This window comes from Passer domesticus, chromosome Z, assembly GCF_036417665.1.
Source record: "Passer domesticus isolate bPasDom1 chromosome Z, bPasDom1.hap1, whole genome shotgun sequence".
Classification (NCBI taxonomy): domain Eukaryota; kingdom Metazoa; phylum Chordata; class Aves; order Passeriformes; family Passeridae; genus Passer; species Passer domesticus.
In genome coordinates, this window is record NC_087512.1 from 11,543,786 (window position 1) to 11,564,591 (window position 20,806).

The window sequence follows — 20,806 nt, forward strand, 5'->3', positions numbered from 1 at the left end:
GGAACACCTGGACACGTGGCTGTGAGCCATGCACAGATGGCCTACTGGAAATCAACAGTTTCAGAAATATCTTAAACTTGTTATGCATTCATGGATCAGTTGCACAGCACATGCACAGGGAAGATGACATGTCCTGGATTCACCTAATGCACTCCATGAGCCAGGAAAGGCTGATCTGCCTCTTTGTCCAGAAACAAAACAACTGGGGAGGCTGCTGCTGCTATCACAATTGTTCAGGACTGCAGATTATCCAAGAAAACAGCAGGGTAGTAGATAACATGAAGTAATTTACTGGAACACTGTTAAACTAGTTAGTTGGTTTAAAGAAAAGAAAAAAAAAAAGTTGGATCCTATTTATTGTTTTCTGAATTAGTCATTACTGATTACTTACTTTAGTCAAGGTCATTCATATTAGTGAGCTCTAACAGAGGGTGGGCCAAGAGAAAATAAGGATAGATTTACTTGTGAAAATTAGGAAAAATGGAAGAAGGAGAAAAAGTTTGAGATGTAGATAATATATTAAGAAAAGTGTTCAACTCTGTACCTGACATGAAAACTAAAAGTAAAAAATTAGTAATAAAAGAAGAAATAAGAATTAGAAAGGCAAGTTTCCTTATCCTTTAACTTTGCAAATTAATATTCTGGCTCTCATCATAATGCATTTTTCACCCAGAACTTATGCTGCAGTCTTTTAAGTCAACGTCTGCATGTATTCTAAAACTTTGATGCTGTTCTGTTCTTAAATATGTAAGCATTAAATATTTAAAGTGTTGAATATGTTCTCATCTCTAACTTTTCTATTGTGCATTTTACATAGCTAAGAAGGCTGACATCATATTGAACTCACAGAAGCAGCCAAGTCTTCACTGTCCTCTTGCTTCATTTATTCCCCTGATGTTCTGATAGAAATATCTTATTAGGAAAGTGGCTACTCTCAGAAATGAAGCAATGAAATCAGGTCAATTTCAAGATTTCTATAATGGCTTTAAACATGCTGCAAAAAGCGTGAACTCACTTTGATAAGAGGTATCTTATATGCAGAAATTTTCTGTAACTTTGATGAAATGGTAAAGTCAATAATTTTGAGAAAACCACCCAGTTATTTTAAACAACCTGATATAAAAAATAATGAAATTCAGGAGCACTAATAAATAGGACTGGGATGGGAGGAAAGAATAATCAAAATTAACAAAATCCGCTGGCTTTGGCCAGAGGTTTAGATTAACCTAAAGGTAAAACCCAAGCACTAAGAAAGAAAACACATACAAGGTAATGTTAGAAATCAACCCATTACCATAATCATACATTTAATTTCATGCTTTTTGTCAGATGCTCCATTCTCATGACAGCGGATAAGTATTAGTATTGACAAAGGTTCATCTGGCATTGTCTGCAGATGAACTAAAACTGATTTTCTTTTTTTTTTTTTTATAATGGACATGTAACACAGGAGATACTTAAAAAAACATAAGGGTTGATACATGCAGATTAATAATTAAAACTTAGGACTAATTAACAAAGACATTAAATCACATTTGGTGTTACACAACAATACAAGAAGAACAATAAACTCCAGAGACTGCCAAACCACATCATATGTAGCTGCTCCTTCATTCTTTTTTTTAATGAAAATTCAACTAATGTGTAATATTCTATTCTGCATTAGAAAAAGCAAAAAATAATTTAATGCTTAAGCAGAAAAAATTTAACTTCTTTTAATACAAAAAACTGGAATGAAATAATATGTCTATACTGGAGATTTACTTTAGTAACATATGCATCAATATTTACTACTAAAGAAGAACACTGTGCTGAAAACTGTTGGAAACTACTCCACATCCCAGAGTGCTATAAACTTTATTTCTTATCCCTGTGACTTTAATGTTCTTTTATATTGGTATAATTTTGTGTGAATTTTCAACAAAGATAAAAGAGACTCCAGAGTTCATCATAATTTAATTATCTCTTCCACATTCATAGCTCACACAAAAACTTTTCTATCATTTAGTTTATAAAGATTTTACTTACACAAACGGAGTCTTTTAATCCATCTAACTGAGAAATGCATTCACTTCTTAGAATACTCCAAGTCTGATATTTATACCAGGCACACTGCCGTTATGCTTTTACTTGTGCATATCTCCCTCACTCTTGAGGGACACTTGCAAAGTGAAGAACTGACAGATCTTGATCCTGCTAAGGTCACAGGGACTTAGCTATATTATAGCTTTGCTTAATCCTCATTGGTTTTGCCTACTGAGCACAAGGCTGTTTCCCTGACAACACAACAGCAGTTACCACAGTACCCAGAAACACATATGATGTCCAGGTTTAAGGTATATCCCACCTGAAAATACATTATTTAATGCTATTTTCTATAGGTCATTGTGGGGAAAAAAATAAAAGCTGTCAAGATCTTCCAGACACTCTTACTTCTGTTAAGCTTGTTACTATTACTTACTTCAAGGACATTCCCTAAGTAGATTGAAGCCTTCTGAAACTCAGTTCATGAATTAGTGAGTGCACGGAGCAAAAGTCATGGAGTAAGAAGCCATGGAATGTAAGGGAATTACTCAATGTTTATATAAATTCATATCAAGTGCGAAACACAACATGAGAGAAAGCAAAAAATTACCACTTCAAAATTTAAAAAGAGGGCAATAATTGCTAGCATAGAAAGGGAGGGACCACCTGGGGTATAAAGTGAGAAGTTTGGGAACAAGTTTAAAGGTGGATATAGAAATGAGATGGTGAGAAACTACACACTGCAGCAATATTTTACATAAATACATATGGCTATGTTTTTTAGTTTGAGAAAAGGATTTTACAATAATTAAGATAAAATGTGAACGAATAGAAAACAAATGCATCAGATCTGTAGCTAAACATGGAAGCTGTGATTCTAGAAATATTCTTCGGTGACTAAGAGAAAAAAATCCACACTGAGACAGTAAATCTAGCTAGATAATTTCTTGCACTTTACCAAAAGCATGCAGTACTACAACACGTAGAATAGATACCATATCAAATTACTTCATTGGTTTAAATTTGTTCAAAGAATGCTGACAGGGTAAGTTTCTGGTGGTAGATGACTTACCTAGCCACATATCAACTAATTTAATATGAAAGCAAAATGCTTTTTTTTTCTTTTCTTGTGTGCACTAGGTAACGTAACAGAAATGCACTATGCGATCATGTGTGCTCTAACTCAACTTGCACCAGGTTAATTCAGTACTAATAAATGAAACTTTATGTAAGAAATGCTCACTGACAGGTGTCTGAGTCATTCTAGCTGAGAGGAAGCGAGACTGAAGAGAGGAAAGAAGCAGATAGTAGCTTGACCTCATGGTTAATGGAGGAATGTCCGAGCCTGAGTCAGGCATTGCAATGGACTTTCCAGTAAAAAACATTTAGAAGACAAGGATTTAATCAATTGACAAAACAGCAGTTTGTTTCTAAGCAACACAGGTCACCAAGAATACATCACTCCACTCATATAATTGTTTTCCTATTGAATATAGTTGTACATCAGTTTTTAATTTTCATTTTCAAATACTTCAAGTGTACAAGCTTACATGACAAAAAAGATCAGGCCAGCACAACTATGAGGACAATTTGCCATGACACTGACCTTCCATCTTGAGGAACAGTGGCTTAAAATGTGAAGAATATTATTGTGGGGTTTAGGGGGGTCTTTTTGCTTTGCTTAGTTTTGTTTTTAAACTCCCAACAAACGATGAAGAGTTCAATCTGACTGGCCCACATTTGTAATTTTAGCCCTGGGAAGTTGGAAAAACTATGAATTCTATTGCTTTCAGAAAAAAAGCAGAATGTATAATTTAACTTGTTTTCCTACAGATTACATACTAAATAAATAAATAAATACATACATAACTAAAAAGTAAACTGGTACCATTGAAAGAATGCAGTAAGAGAGACAATACCAATTTTCTTAAATGCTAAGACAGTACAGTGATCAGCAAGATCTAGCAGGCATAGTAGCATAACCACAGTTAATTGAAGAACATTTGTTGAATACCATTTGTACTGTAGTCTTCTCGTGGTTCATGTTTTTAAGTAAAATTGTGAAAATCTATTTTGAATAAAATAATGCTTATACAAAATTGTTAGTAATTACTTGCTCATTTGAGTTCTGAGAAAGTTGTTATTTACGCAGGTGACTGAACCACACAAAATGGGCACATTGAAAATATAATGAAACTAACGGGCTTTTGGAAAATGACAGACTGAATTATTTTTAAAAAGAGTGTTCAGTCTGTAAAGACTATGAGCAGTTTGCATTATCAATGCTCAGTGAAATCACCGTTATACAATATTTTACACATTTAAAAAATAATGTTAATATACAACCAAACCATTAATTAGGCATTTTAAGCCCTAATGATGAAGAAGTTTCAGGTAGGAGTTAGACTTTTATAAGAAATACAACTACATTTAGAAAGAAAGCTAACAGTATTAGACAAAGTACTTACGGCAAACCCCCAGAGTTAATTCTTACAAAATTCTTTGAAACAGGTGACAGTTGCAAACACAGTTGTGCTGACATCATGTATTTTATGTCTGTACAAATGAAAAGAAAAGGACTATAGTTAGGAAAGGAAGCTAATTTTCACAACTACCTTAAAATTTAATGAATTTCTTAATTTTCGTTAAGTGCTTTTTCAGCTGCAAAACACAGAAATAACTGCAAATGCTTAAAAAAGAATAATGACTGATATGACAAATCTAAACTTAAAATTCTTTTAAAATAATTAATAATGAATAAATGACAAAAATTTCAAGTTCATTCCTTTTGGAAGAATACTGGGCAGGATAACAGCAAAGCTAAAGCAACATAGGCCTTCCTGCAACAGAAGAAGGAATAAGAAACAGGAAAAGACAGTGATCAAAAAGAACACAAGCACACTCAAAGTTAGTTCATGACTCAAAGCAAGATTCTCACATGGTAGTTCATGCTCACACCTACTCCCCAAGTCCTTATGTTCCTACAATAGTCATGTAAGAATGAAGATAGAAATCATGTTAAAATATATTTGTACTAACACTAATGTATGGAAAACAAAGTTACACTAAAAACCAAGTTCCAAATAACATACTGATCACAATTGATACTTTATTACAGTGAGGACTTCAGTGAATGGCTTTCCTAGCACACATGGAGGTAACACCTGTCTTAGTTAACTGAGAATCATTAGAGCTATGAACACTTCCTTCAAATGCAGGCTACTCAGGATTCCAAATCCCCACTTCATGTTCTTAAACAACTTATTTATTTCCCCTCTTTTTTTGCAGAGAGGGTTTCACCAATCTAGGTAGCCAAGAAATTCCTCTAAAAATCCGATTATCTATTTTCTTAAGTTACTATGGATGTATGTTAATCATACCGTAATATAGATCAGTTGAAAGACTGTATTTGTGAGACAGATTCTGTGCTAATACTGTGTTAACATGGATACTGAACTGAAACTTGTCAGACTTTTCTGATTCACACAGAGAATTAAATGTTTATTTTCTTCTAAGGACTCTGCTATCTCCCCATATTCTCTATAAAAGGATTAAATTATTTAAACAGCACAACAAGATTACAGAAATTCAGCCAACAAGAACATTTACTTTCTAAATGCTGACAATATTGTAAAAGCACAAACTAACAATGCAAAGAAAGTAACAATTAACAGTCACACATGCCTCAAGGTTAGGTCAGCTGGAATAATCTGTCAAAGTATTACAAGTCTAATTAATTTTTAGCTGAAAAAGTAATGAAGTAAGGTTTCAATTGATATTTTTTTCCGAAATGTCTCATGTTTTTTAACATCATTTGTATCTACTAAATTAAATTTAATTTTAAAATTAAATTTTCACCATGATTGTAATGAATTTAATCAAAACAAAGCATTATTAAACATACAGAAAATAGTATGTTTTCATTGTCTACATAGGAAAAAAAGAGACAAAATGGTTAAATAACTTACATCATGTTGCACAGCTGGGGGCCTGAGCAGGAGAAGGATTTGTTTCACACTTCTTGTTTCAAAATCTCTATGTATTCTTTCAGGCTCCTTTTCCTGAAAGGAAAGTTAAGCACAGGTTAAAAAGGGACCACTAGACACAGACACTAAAATTAGACATAAAATTTTCTATTTTCTAAAAACCGATGTAGCTTTCAGCATTAGAGAATGTAATCTTTAATGTGATGATGACAGATTTTTCTTTTTGTCATACTTAATGATGCCTTTTCAAGTGTGCTGAGGTAATTATCAGAAGTAATAGCAAACTGAAACAACCCAAATTGCCAGCATCTCCATGTATCTGTCATACAAATTTTCAATCACTGCAGTTCCAATTTCTATTTTTCTATCATAATTACTGTTCATTACAACAACTACTTTAAGATAAGCAAGAAATCTGCACTAATCTTCACAGTTTTACAGTAGTAATTCATGTTTAACTACCTGCTTGTCTGTATATTTGTTGTTTATACTTTTCCTGCAAGAGAATGTTTTTGGATTGCAGAGTTAGAAAGGCATGACATACTTTGCCCCTTTTCAACAAAGGAATTAAGTTGATTTTGTGATCAGTACATCTTACAAGGAAGCATGACATATTTTTGACCCCACCTTTCTCCCAGTAGAGTAAGCCTTATAAAATCAGTTTTGTTTTAAAATCAGTCTTAGCAGAATCTCAAACTCTTCATCAAAGGCATATGCCATTTAGAACTTTCAAAATTTCATCACCTTTCTAGATGCACGTGGAGAAATATCATCTACAGAGTCTTATATAGTCTGTAAAATGTGTGTAAAGATCAAGTGATTGTCTCTGGTTAATAAAATTAATCATTTCACACTAGGAACTCAGTATTAGCAACTGATTAAAACAAACTAAGACTTCGTGTAGACTTCATTTCTCTAATTGCATTGAGAAGGCTGCTAAATTTTTACAAATTTTAAATGGTATATTCCATTGCTGAAGAGTTTGAGACTCTTCTAGAGTTGTTTATAAAACAAAATATTGTTTATACAATGAACATATTTCAACACAGTGCAACAAATTTATTAAATTTTCACATTAAGAGAAAGTTTAAACAGTATTAAACATATTGTATCTTTTTTCACTTTCAGAACCAAATAACACAATGATCTCCATGCCAGGAATTTTATACTTACAGCAGTTTCAGTGCTGTTAACTTGAAAATAAAATAGGTTATATTGAGATTATTAACTGTACAGTAATCAGTATCTGGAAAGTTCAGAAATGTAATGTTCAATGATCTGAAATTATTAAAGACCTCCTAATGAAATATAAAATGAATAACTAAAAAAATCCCCCAAACAACCAACCCACAAACAATTTTTTCCATTTTGCTGGCTGTGTATCAACTGATTTTTTGCAATCTTGATGTTCTTACTATCTGTAAAATAGTGACACAACCAGAAAGACTTGAGCTAATATATATTCCAACAATGCATTTGTTTCCTATGTCAGTCTTCTGAATGTTACTAGAGAAGTCATCCCTTCCTAAGCAGAGGGATAAATATATTTACAACTGGTCAGTAGCCATCTCATCTGTAAGAGGCTAGGTGCACCTAAAGGCAAGACACACAGTGATGAAGCATACGAGTTAGTTAGAAATAAAGGATTCTCAAGTGAAGAAAAAAAATTGAATTTTAGTGATAGGTAAGAAACTCTTGTTACTTACACAAGTTAATCACAAGAACTATCAGAAGGAAATACAGTATTTTCAAGTTTGCTTTGCCTATGCTGTTCTATTTAAATCTCCAGAACACTACAAATCTGTCTCTTACATTCCTTTTTGTTATCACACCTCATTTCTCGTTGCCTACTTCCTTTCACTCTGACTAGCAAACTACATTCTTCCAATTTCTGTCACTACTGCTGCCCCCACAAAACGAGTGACTCTCTATCATCCACTGTCTTCCTTTTTTCTTGACCCTTGAATGACTCCCAATCCTACGCTCTACATTCACTCCATTCTTAAACTCATCATCTCAGTTGCATGGAACCTGTTTTTGAGACAGAAATGCTATAGTTGTAAAGGAAAGTGGCTTAACTTTAACTTTTTTAATATGAAGCAGCAGGATACCTCCTGCCTCATATGTTAGCTTTCATACATGCAATACATAAGCTATGCTCTTGCAGTACAGCTCCTTTCCATATGATTTCTTCTTTATTTAAGTAAGACAGGCTCAGTTTTCAGCAGACCTGAATTTTGGAAAGGTTTGTAGCAAAGTCCAAAAAACTCAACAAAACTGCACTTCCAGAAGAGGTGACTTCCCTTTTATGAGGATATTTTACTGGAATTAGCACTCACTATCTTGGAGAAGATACACTAATGGAAAACCCAAAGAAGGAAAAAATGAACAAGCTGCTCCTTAGATCTCCTTCTGTGAAAGGTACAAGGATGGCACAAAAAAGTATTTAATAATTTATCATATCAGCTGCCTAGAACATACCTTGGGAATTCTATTCCCTAGGGAAAGAAAATTTTGATTCAATTTGCTTCAAGACTGATCATATTAGTTAAGCCATGTCATTATGATGGCTAAGAGCCAAATTTCTGTCCCATTACACTTGGAAGTGTAATGATGATGGATCTGCAGTGTAATTCACCCACAAACTATTTATCTATTGTGATAATAATGAATGCAAATAATGTTATCTGCAAAGACAGAGATGCACAGTTTTTCTCACTGCTGTCTCAAAGATTGGAGAAGATTACTCAATGGCTGACAAATTATGAAAAATTGAGCGATTACATGTACAAAACTTTTGAAAACTGTGCAGTGCAGAAAACTTCTGCTGCATATTTCAAATATACAGAGATGAGAAATACAAATTAACAGAGAGTTAATACAAATTAACAGAGATGAGAAAAAGTGCACCTGTTTTTTTCACAAACAAATCTATAATTAAATGCAACTGAGGACTTAAACTAACATGAATTATTTCTAATATTAACTGCCACAAAGCCTTAGCCCACTTGATGTCTGAAGAGCAACTGGCATTATCTACAGATCACTCTGATATGATTAACTTATCAATAACTAGTTCTGATATTGCTAGAGAGGATTAGTTAAATGATAAAAATGTTTCATGTCACCCCTTTGGTTCTGCTGTTACTCCAAGCAGACTTAAATAAAATGAAAAGAAAAAGATGAATTTAGGAAAAAAAAGCTATGGTTATAGGAAGTAAACCTCACGTGTAATATAAAAAGTGCATCATATATACCATAATCACTGTTGATTTTACAAACACCTCTTCAGCTTTCAGTGTTCACAAAATAACTCTTCCTGAGTGGATCTAGTTCATCATATCAATCATACTCCAAAAATGCTTCTCAGTATTTAGAGGAAGCTGCCTAGGACATAGCCCACTCATACATTGATACACCTCTTCAAAATCAAGACCAAATACTTCATGGATTGAGATTTGTCATCATTATGTTATCCAATTCGGTTTTGACTCCATAACTGCAAACATTTCTTCAGATTCCAAGAACAAATTCTGACTCATCACATATGGGGGACAGTCTGAGGTACAGCAGCAAAACTCCTCTTACCAGCACACTTTATTAGTATATACCTAGACCTGGCTACCAACTCGGTAGCCAGGTCTAGGTATATACTTCTACCAGCTTGGAAACAGTCAGTCTTAATCCTGACCTCAATTTGCACTTTAACTCACCTTATGGGCAACCAAGTGTTCTATAAATAAAACATTACTCAAAGCCATTTAGACTTGACCATTAGAATATAAAATCACCATCTAATTTGTTCATGCAAATAAAGAGTAAAGGAAGTCAATGGAAATTCATTTGTATTGACTTATACTTCTGTATCCAATTATTTATCTAATCATTCCGGGACTGCATGGCTGTGTTTGCCTGATAGGAATATTAATTCCAGTAATTGGGAGAGACTGTGCATGAAGGGCAGGAAATACATTTTGCTTAGTGTTTAGCACATACTACTTCTGCTTTTTGTGTTCCTCAGAGGCTAACTTAGTAGTCTTACACATATACAATTCCTTATTAATTTAGAAAATAATCACTTTTTATAGCTGTGCCTGCATCATGTTTTCCCGTGATTTAAAAATCATGCACCTCACTAAAGGAAGAAATAATTAACAGACAGTCCATCATCTCATAGAGCAGGTTATTCTCTGCATACACAGAGTACCAAGTCATTCTTGTACCAGTTAATAACTTAAAATATTTAAAAGACAGTAGAAGCCATTACTTCTTTCCCAACACCAATATAGTATTATTGTAAAAAACCCTCAGCAAATTTGAAAAAAAGCAGATTCTTATGCCAGTTCAAAATTAATTTTCCCTTTCCAATATTATTGTTCTTTCCTCTTTTGACAGTGACTACTGTTTAAGTTAAGATAAAGACTTTCTCTCAGGGCCAAGAAAAGTAATTGCAAATTGCATGTCATTCCCATTTTCATTTTTTAAAATGTATCTTTTAAAATATGTCTTTCTTATGCAGTAAGCAAAAAATATTGAGCAAGTGTGGTGGTGCATTCCCCTTGCTGCAATGTGATCTCAGAATTGCTCATTAGGCCTCAGCCTTGACAAACAGCACCTGGACTAAGCTCTTGAGCTTATTAGAAATACTGTCTGCTCCCAAGAACTTGTGCTGTGTAGCACAAACCACTTTGGAAACATATTTTTCTTGTCTGAATAACACCTTCAGTGGAACAACATTTTTGTAACTGAAGTTACTACCTGAATTGTGGCCAAGACTGAAGATCATTATGACTTAAGCCAATTCTCTTACAACTCTAGAAACAGTGGTCCCAGGCAGACTTGTCCTCTCAGAAGGAATTTCTTCTCAGAACAGATTGTTGGACTGGAATTAACTGTCCAGGGAGTTTGTGGAATCACTATTCCTGAAGGCGTTAAAGAAACAATCTGATGTGGCACTAAGTGCCATGGTCTAGCAACAAGGAGGTGACCAGTCAGAGGTTGAAGGTGATGATCTTAGAGGTCTTTTGTAACCTCATGAATAATTCTGAGCTCTTCTGGCCTGCAGTGGTCTGTGATCAGCAAATTCCTCTGAGTGGGGCACCTCTCAGCAAGTCACTTGGAGAACCAGTGAACAACAATGGATCCTGGGCTGATAACCCCACTCCTTGAGGCTCAGCCTGTTGAGAAGATGCAAAAGCATCCAACGTGAGTATTTCCCGGGCCTTGAGGGAAATTTTTCACAAGTGATTACCTTGTACATACACCTTCAGTTCTGCATGGGTGCAAGTGTGAATAAGCTAAAGCAAATGTACAACTACTGTTGCTCTCATAGATTGTTAAGTAATTTGGGTTTGTAAGGAAGCTGGCCTGAGGTGAATGACCATTGTGCTTGCATTAAATTATATAAAATCTTTTGATAGGTTATTTAAATATCAGTTAAATGTGCTATTAAGTTTATATGCTGTTAAAACATTTAGGCTTAATTAATTGGTCAAGTCTGGGCCAAGTGGTCTAGTCCAAATCTTGGGACCCTACAGGACTGTCTCTCTTACTCATTTTATCCTTAATCCTTTCCTATCCTTGCCCTTTTTCCATCTCTAGCCTACACGCAGGTAATTTTTAGTTGGTTTTAGTTTTAGGTAGATTGATTTTAGGTTCTAGTCCATTTTTTTCCTGTGTGTGCTTTAACCATTGAATAAGTAGAATGAATCTTGCTGATGAACTTTGTTGCACTGTCACTTAAATATTAAACCTGCCTTGGCCACCACCTTTGCTGGTGATTCTTTGAGAGACCTAAAATAACAATCTGTAGCAGTAAACTGGTAATGGTGAGTATTTTCTCACAATTCTAACCTACAGATTTATAAATCAGCTTAGCATAAAAGGTATGTATATACATACTATGTATGTATATACATGAGTTACATATGCTTACATATACATAGATACATACACACATAAAAATAGATATATTCACTAAAATTTATTCTGAAATATTGAAAACATTTACACATATGATCTATCACTGTTAAAAAAAAAATCCCACCATAATGCATATACACATTTGCTTTTATAATCACATCATCTGCTTCCAAAATGTTTTGGCAGATGAGTAAAAAAATCCCATATTATTGAAAAAAATCAGGGAGTTAATGAACTTTCCATTAGAGAAAATTAAACTAAAATCAACCAAGAAAAAACATACCAAAAATATGTAAAACCATGTCTATTCATAATAATATTTAATTTAGCATTTCATATATAAACATTCAAAGGAAATTAAGAAGCTAAGGTATATACAAAAAGTTATTTAACAGCAAAAGCATAGGTAAAATTTTAAGACTGTGTAAGGCAAAAACATTCTTTCAGAATGACCAAAATGGGATCAAAGTGAGAAATGGACAATACACAAAAAGTGACAGGAGAGCATTAGACGGATTATTCTTTTACAGTTTAACTTGTTTTATGGAAAATATCTTGTAGTCTAACTTAAAATTAAAGAAAAAATGGCAACACCATATCCACTTCCAATGATGTAAAACAATTCAGTTGCAGGGGGTTGGAACTAGATGGTTTTTAAGGTCCCTTCCACCCCAAACCATTCTATGGTGCTATGAAATTGTAACAAACATATTAAACTTAAGACCAATGAAAAGACTTCAGGGCAAGATCACCAATGCAGCATAGTTTAGGCAACAACAAATATATGGTCTCTATTTGCTACAACTGCTAGTTTAAGATGTGATTTCAGAGATTGTCCCTCAGTTAAACAATACGCTACATCCTGTTTTTGTAAGGACAATAAGATAAATTGATAGCTCAGTATCCAGCTGTACATAGCACACTGAGAATTAGTCCCAAGTTACATCAACTAATGAGATGCTACTAAATAACACATGCTAAAAGTCAAATGCTAAACTAAGAAAAAACAACAAATTAGAAAATATGGTTTAACCTTCACCCCACACATGTTCTCAGGCATCAGCATCTTCTGTATTTAACTCCTATCATAAATGGATTTCTGAGTCATGGCAATAGAATAAACAATAATTACTAGCAATAGCTATAAATCACAACATATAATTTTCTACTTCATTTAAACACATAATCTGCCTATACAAGCAACAAAAGGACCACACCTGTTACAAATGAGACCCAGCATATTGATCATAATGTCAAGTCAAACTGGTTCCTAGCGATTTAGCTGCTGTTATTTTGTTTCAAGGACTAGTGTTTTGTGTCACAGCATTTGATTTTATTTTCTTTTAAAAAAGAGCATGAAATGGATTAAATAATGAACAAGATCCCAAATTAGGGGGGAAAAGCCCCATAATCCAAATAGACAGAATTTAATATTATACCCAATTTAAAATTGCAAATAAAAAAATACTAAGTTGTATAAGAACAGAAATAAAACTGTTCACATATACGAAAAAAAATTCCCAAGTTTACAACTTGACTGAAAGTAAATCTTCATACTCAGTGTTACAGCACTGTAGCCAAATATAATAGAAGAAAATATAAATGCTTATAAGCAGATTACATTGTTTCTCAACAACCAACTACTACATATCTGTTCTGCTCAGGAGCCATAACAGTATAAACAGGTATGTTATTGGAGCTTGAAAAACAAGGTCAGTTTAAACCTCTAAGTCTATATGACTGGGATATTGAGATGGCAAATGTGGTCATTTTCCCATTAAAATAATTCATCATTAATCCTTTCTTAGATTTTTATGTTACTGACATTTTAAGGACTGAGTAAGGAAATATATCAATGTTCTCCAGCTAAACAAATAGAACCCACTTCCTTTAATTCTTTTTTGTCTCTCAAAACATTTTATTTTTTATTGCTTATGAGTGGAGTTTGAACTAAAAGGCCTGTGCTTCATCTATTTTATTATTTTACTGATTTTTTTCCCACACAGCTTCACACCTAAGATTCTAGAAAAAATGGTGATTTTTTTTTTTCCCTGCAAAGAAAAATAATCAGAAACTCTTGCTCCAATTTGCTCACGTTCAGGGTTACTACTCATTGCTGACATGCTCTGGGAAAGTGGCATTCCTGTTCTGTGAGGCACATCCTATCCAGAAAAACTACTTTAATGAGAATTACTTCACTAATGGTTGTGTAATCTCTATCCTGAACTTGATTATTAATGATTTTATCTTACTGCTTTACATACTTGCTGGCTTGAAGGTGCTGAAATGATTCCAAGCTTTCAATGTGCCATCAATACAAAATGTGTGTTTCATATTACATAAGAAAATGCTTATCATACCTTGCTAGTTTTTGAGAACACTGTGATAAATCCAGGTCCATTAAGCAGTTTGCTAGCAGATTTCTGTTTATCTTAACAAAATAGTAACAGTGATATACCTGCATTTTTAAGCTGTCAGTAATGACAGCTACTTCACAAAATCATAGGCATGGCATTTTAGGACCTTAGGCTTAATTTCTTTGATCACCAAGTTAAATATTACACATAACTTATTCGTTGTAAACATTTTTTTCTGGCTGCTGTAGATCAGCAGATTGTTAAAGAGCTGCTGATAGCATTTGCTAGACTCTATAATTGTAAGGCAGAATTATTTCTCATAAAATCACACATTACCTTCTTTCTTTTGTGGAGGTATCCTATAAATTTAGATTAGGACTTCTACTTAAATTCATACATCACAGAATCATCAGGGTTGGAAGAGACTTTCAAGATCATCCAGTCCAACTGTCAACAGAGCCCCACCATTTTCACCCCAACTGCCATATCCAGGCACCTGTAATACAAAACCCTTGTGGGAAAACAAACTAGTTTTACAGACTGATTAACATATGTAAGAATTTATGGTCTTCTAGTATTTCTGAAATATGAAATGCACATGAAAAGAAATGGAATCTCAACAGAGTAAACCAGAAAAAAATGTCCTCTCTCCAATGAAGAAATAGACAACTTAGAAACTGAGGAGGGATAGCAGAAAGAAATGTGAAGGACAATAAGCAGGTCTTGCATAAGAGAAAACAAAAGCTGGTAGAAATTAAGCTAGTATGCTTTCTGAGTAAGCTCACAGGAACAGTGGTCAGTAAAATTTATAGTAGTATCAGTTGAGTTTGGAGGAGGAAAACACGATTAGAACAGAAAGCACAGGCTGGAGAAATATTGGTAAGATACAGCTAGGGTCTGAAAGGTAACTCGTAAGTATAACAGTGGGTCTTCTACTATTTTTTGTGTTTAGTAGTTTTGCTCTTTCACACCACAGTGTTTGAATAAATACTCCATTTATTTCTGAAACACTATTCCAGAGAACTACAATTACAGCATCAAAATGTAATTCAAAATGTATCAAAAATGTAAACAGACTATATGTGGAATACACACTACACTTGATTATCTAAAACACAAGGATAAATAAGGCTTGCAAAAGGAATAGTATGGCATACTATCTACAGCTGTCTTAACTTCTTGACCCATACAAGGGCAATGAATACAAATTAAGAAATTAAATAATTTACATTTTTGCTCTCTCTCTCTCTCCATTTTTCCCTTTTAAAGTTTTATGCTTCAGCTCTGAAAACAAGCTTAGAAACTGAGGCAACTCTTTCAACTACATGGAAATAGTCCAGAGTCTAAATGGCGACAAGACACCAGCCAGACAGGGTCAGCATCACATTGAGGATGAAGATAAAAACTGTAATTTTCTTATTTGAGTAATTGGGAACCACTGTCTTATGACAGGATTAACTTTTGGAAAAATAAAATATGGATCACCATTATAAGTTAGCATAAATTTCTAAATGGCATGCTTAAAGGTTATGGCCACTACCCCTTAGCCCAGAATGTTAAAAAGTAAGTGGACAAGTGAACTCTCAACAGATTAACAGAATCCTGTAAGAATTTTTCCTAAGCATTATCATTCATCTTAGGTCTCTATAATATGTATTTTACTGATTATGACTGGATTTGGATTAAAACCAAAATTTAAAACCTCAAAATTAAAACCAAAATTAAACCTCAACTCCAAACTGCTTTCTCCTTTAAGTAACATAAGTATCTCCAAATATCTCTTGCTAAACCAAACTGTAATTACAATTAACTAACTACTTATACAGATTTGACACCTATTTAGTAATTACAGCATTTATTCTTCCATTATTTGTCCTGAATTTCCTGCAGTTTACCACCTTGCAAAACATGCGGTTTTTTCTGCTTGTTAAATTCCACATTAAAATTTATGGCATCATAAGCCATGGCTGAACCACACCTGCGTACTTTGGACAGTCTAAGGGATCCTACCTGAAAACAAATTATCAACAATAAAGTTTTCTTCACTGATGAGGATATGTTCATCACAGAGAAAACAAATGCTATAAAGATGAATGGAAAAAAAGAATAATTTTTAAAAGTTTCTGTTGTGTAATTCAGACAGAGTACAATAAATTACACAGTTCAACAAAACAAGAAGTTAAAATTACTGAAAAACTATACTCCTAGGAGACGCTGTTCTACATGCTGACATGTTATACACAGGATGGAAGTACCTACTTTTATCTTACAAAAAGGCTGGAAGTAGTAGCTCACAAAAATCAGAAGTGAAGAGGATAAAAGAAACAAATTATCTAAATGTCAAAAACTCTCATGAGGAAAACAATGCTACTTCCTCTATTTCAAGAGAAGTAAGCTAGAGATATTTAATAAAAATATAGTCATTATTTTCCTTTGCACAAACAAATCCAAATGATACATAACAACAGACAACAGAAAAGAAGATAACAGACTATTTCACTTAGAAGTGACCCAGAAAATGTTTAAAGAAGGTGTATTTCTGTAGTGTCTTAAATTTCAACAATATCATGATGACATAAAAACATCGTTAAAACTATGAGTCACATTGAAAATTCAGGGGAAAAAAATAATTATTTTATTTTCTATTGTAATAAGTAACTTTATGGGAAAGAAGCTACACTGCAGCAGTAAGAAAGCTATCACCATTTTTTAAATTTACTATTTGAAACACTGAACAGTGTGTTTGTAAAAGAGCTTTCAAAATCACTATATATTTAAAAAATATTTAAAAGCATATACAGAAGTGCTTGCACATACATACACAATCTATACCTAATTTTTGTTAGGAATCTTCATATATTTACATTTTAGTTATATTTGACATTCTATATCTAGTTCTTGTCTTACCATGGAATCAAATTGTTAAAAACACTCATTAGAAGGATTGTTGAACAGAGGTTCCCTAGGCAGCTAATTACAAGCAGCAGCTGTGTAACTCCATAAACAGAATTATGTACATCTTAGGTTCCATGTCTCATCTTATGCAGTATACTATTAAATTTTATTTACATAACCTATATCAAATATGGGATTCATTTGATGCTGTATCAGCTGTAAAATCTGTCAGATACACTAATTTCTTGTTTCAAAATTAGAAGCGTTTTTTTGTGCTTTACCTGGCCCATTTAATCAACATCAGGCATCAATCCATTAAAAAAATCAAACCAAAGCACAGAATTTAATTGATTTTAAATAAATTTAGTTGTGCTTGCCTTTTATAGCTTTGTTCCTTTTCTTATTCTGAATACAATGATAAAGAATTATATGCTCATAGAAAACAAAAATATATACCTAAATCTTGGAAAGACACCTTTCTCAAAATGGAGGATCAGGGCTATTCTGTTCCAGTAAGATTCTTCTGATTTGTGCAGCATGTATTGGTCATGTATCTGCAGTAGGTACCAGCTTTAATGAAGGAAATTTATGCTGCTATCCAATGGTAAACTGACCAAAAGATAAATTAAATTCACTTTACTTAAATATCTTATTAATTACCATGCAAGAGAATTCTTGCCAAGAAAATGTGAAAAATTTTTTAAATTGAAAAGAAAGAAGAATTTATTTAATTGTTATGAACAGCAAGACTTCAGCTCAAGGCCACAGTAAATTTTCCAATCTTCCACTGAACAGAATTACAAAGAAACAAGAAATTCTACTAGCAACTTGTTAGTGTTTGTATAAGAAAACATCTAATACCAGTATGGTAACTGCAGCTGAAAAAGCTGTCTTGAATCACGCAGCCTGAGCATCTGTATATGTTATTGCCAGAGAGAAGTAACAGTATGGTGAGAGGTACAAAAATACAAAGGGCAGAATGAGCTTTGATGTCAGTAACTACCACTGAAAAGAACAAAGAGTCACCTCTTTTCTAACAATGAAGATGAATCTACCTGAGTATATGCTCAGATTAAGGATACTTCAAATTCAGTAAGGTTTCCAGAAGAGGCAGGAAGAAAAGAGTGCATTCCAACTATTGTTAATGATTCATTCTGACAAATGCTGCTCCTCTGCTGCTAAAAAAGAACTTGTAATTGATATAATTTCTTTGGGAGCACTCATTCTGCATAAAAGGATAAACACACTGACAACTAGCTGATCCTAAGGTGAAGAAACAGCTTCTGAAACCCAAGGCCACAACAAGATGTGCTAGACTTCAAATAGAAACTGTGTACAATGAGTTAGAACTTAGAGCATATTGTTTGAAATAAGGCACAACCACATATGAACATGGGTATAATTATGCAAATTTGAAGGTAGGTGATCAATGGTTTTCCAAGGTATTTAGCAAGCAGATACTCTTTCCAGTCATAAGGTTTTTTAAAGCTGGTGTATTGACCAACTGTTTTTGTGTATGCTTGACAGCTCAATCATGACTTTCTTGTTTTAATTTCAAATCTCATTCATACAACATTTCTCTGGGATGAAGCAGGACATCTATCATCCCTCAGGGGAAGGAATTTCAAAACTGTAATTTGCAAAGACACTGTTCTGTCCAGATGGCAGGTGCCAAACATCCATATTTGAATTAAAGAGCTTACAAAGTACCTCCAGGAAAGGTACTGAAGGGGTTTTGGGCCTATCACTCTCCACATGACTCAAATGGACAAAAGGGATAAATTTTTGCCATTGAACCTAAAGGACAAGGCTAACATTTTCTACCATCACTCTGGAGAATGAAAAGAGAATGGTTAGTGTCGCTAATTTAGAAATCTGACATAACACATAATTCAGAATGTGTGTAAATTACTTTCAAAATAAAATGCATGTATAAGCCTTGGTAAGACAGAAGGGTTGGGACAGTAGATGAAAAGGAGAAGAAAGACACATCATCAGATGTGAAGACCTGAGGAATATGAAGTAGGAAATAAACAAATACATGATTAAGAATAATTCTGATTGCAGGACAGAATAAGAACCAACAGAAGAGAATAAGAATCAACAGAGCAAAAAGAACTGGAAATGGGAATAAGTGAGACAGCAGAGGGAAAAATCAGAGGCAGAGTTGCACAGTTTTACAGGCTTACTACTGATTTAATCAGAGAATTTTCTACACTGTTTCATGATTTGAAATGATCTATCAGTAACAGTAAGGCAGTCAGTGCTTCACCACACAAGTTGCTAAATTTCTGTCATTTGTTTAAAATGTGTATCTGTGCCACAACTCAAAACATGAACAATCAGATGGCTTTTTTTCATCTTTCACTAGGGCCTGTGTTCAGTCATTCTATATTAAATCAAACTTCTTAACAGAGTTTTACTTATTTTAATGCAGACTGTTTATTCCTGTTTAAATTTTCTAGTCAGAGCACATGTAATCAAATAAGAAACTGCTTATGAATAATTCAAAGTTTTTTAAAAATTGCATTTCCATAGCCATTAAGCAGGGCACAATACTATCCCTGTCATTATCAGCAACTCCTACACTCAAGAAGAAAAGAAAACATCTATTGGATCAAGAAGAACAGAAAACATCTATTGGAATCAGCCTGAGAGCAAAATTAATACTGACATAAGAGGAGAGAAATGAGCAACTTGAAAGATAAATCATTACTGTAGAAAAGAAGTTATGTTCTGTGCACTAGCATTACTGTGCCATGAGGTACCATTAATTTTTTATTAAAAGAAGAAACTGGGCATATTAGCCCATAGTCTCTCCTTTGTCTAGCTACATCAAAATCACTTTGATTTTAACTATTTACATCATCAGTTCTACTCTAATTAGCTAAGTACTGTTGATTAAAGAACAATGTTGAAAACCTGATGTTTTACCAGGAATACTTCCAATGTAGAGCATGCTTGACCAATGTTCCCTTTCAACATAACCAGAAAGAACTATCCAAGCCTTTTAAGTGCTGGCATTTGTTCCTAGAAATCTAGCCAAATTCCAGATCACTTGGTTACATTATGCTTACTTGAATTCCTTCTATACTTCAAAAACAGACACACTCTTCTTTTTTTTAATACTCTAAAAACATAACTGAACAGAATTGTTAGTACACAATAGCCATACTATTTCTGAAAGAAAAGCAGTTGCGTTTCAGTAACCTCCAAGAGGATTCTAGTTACATTACACACATTCTTTAATAATGCTAGACAAAAACCACAGTAAAAGAATGTAGGACAAATGTGCACAGTTAATGAGAATTTATTGAATAAAAAAGATAAAATACTAGCTGATGAGGCCTTGAGAGTATTCTAAGTACTACTCAGAACATTTCAGACCATTGTTTATAAAGCAATCCGTCCATAAAATTATATACTTAAAATTTAGCAGCCTAGAAAAATCTGATTTATTAACTGGATTTTTATCTTGCAGAAACACTATGCCAGAAAATGAATTAAACTGTGCATGACAAAAATGAACCATCTGAACTTTACTTACTACTTTACTGCCTTCTTTTTTTCTAAGAATAGCCAGCTGGAGACAGTGTTTATTCATCTACACCAAGCACAAAA

The 20,806-nt window shown here is 33.6% G+C and overlaps 1 protein-coding gene across 11 annotated transcripts in view; it reads right to left on the reverse strand.

Moving 5' to 3' along the window:
• PRLR (prolactin receptor) overlaps positions 1 to 20,806 on the reverse strand; it is a 155,532-nt gene that overhangs the window by 128,931 nt on the left and 5,795 nt on the right. For 8 of the 11 annotated variants that reach the window (XM_064403800.1, XM_064403801.1, XM_064403799.1 and 5 more), the window contains 2 exons: positions 5,994 to 6,086; positions 4,494 to 4,581 (listed from right to left, as the gene is read on the reverse strand). The gene's annotated coding sequence lies outside the window, so the exon portion shown is untranslated. Of the gene's footprint in view, positions 1 to 4,493; positions 4,582 to 5,993; positions 6,087 to 10,769; positions 10,915 to 14,626; positions 14,802 to 20,806 lie in introns of those variants that run through there. The other 3 variants (XM_064403804.1, XM_064403805.1, XM_064403803.1) reach the window with 2 other exon arrangements.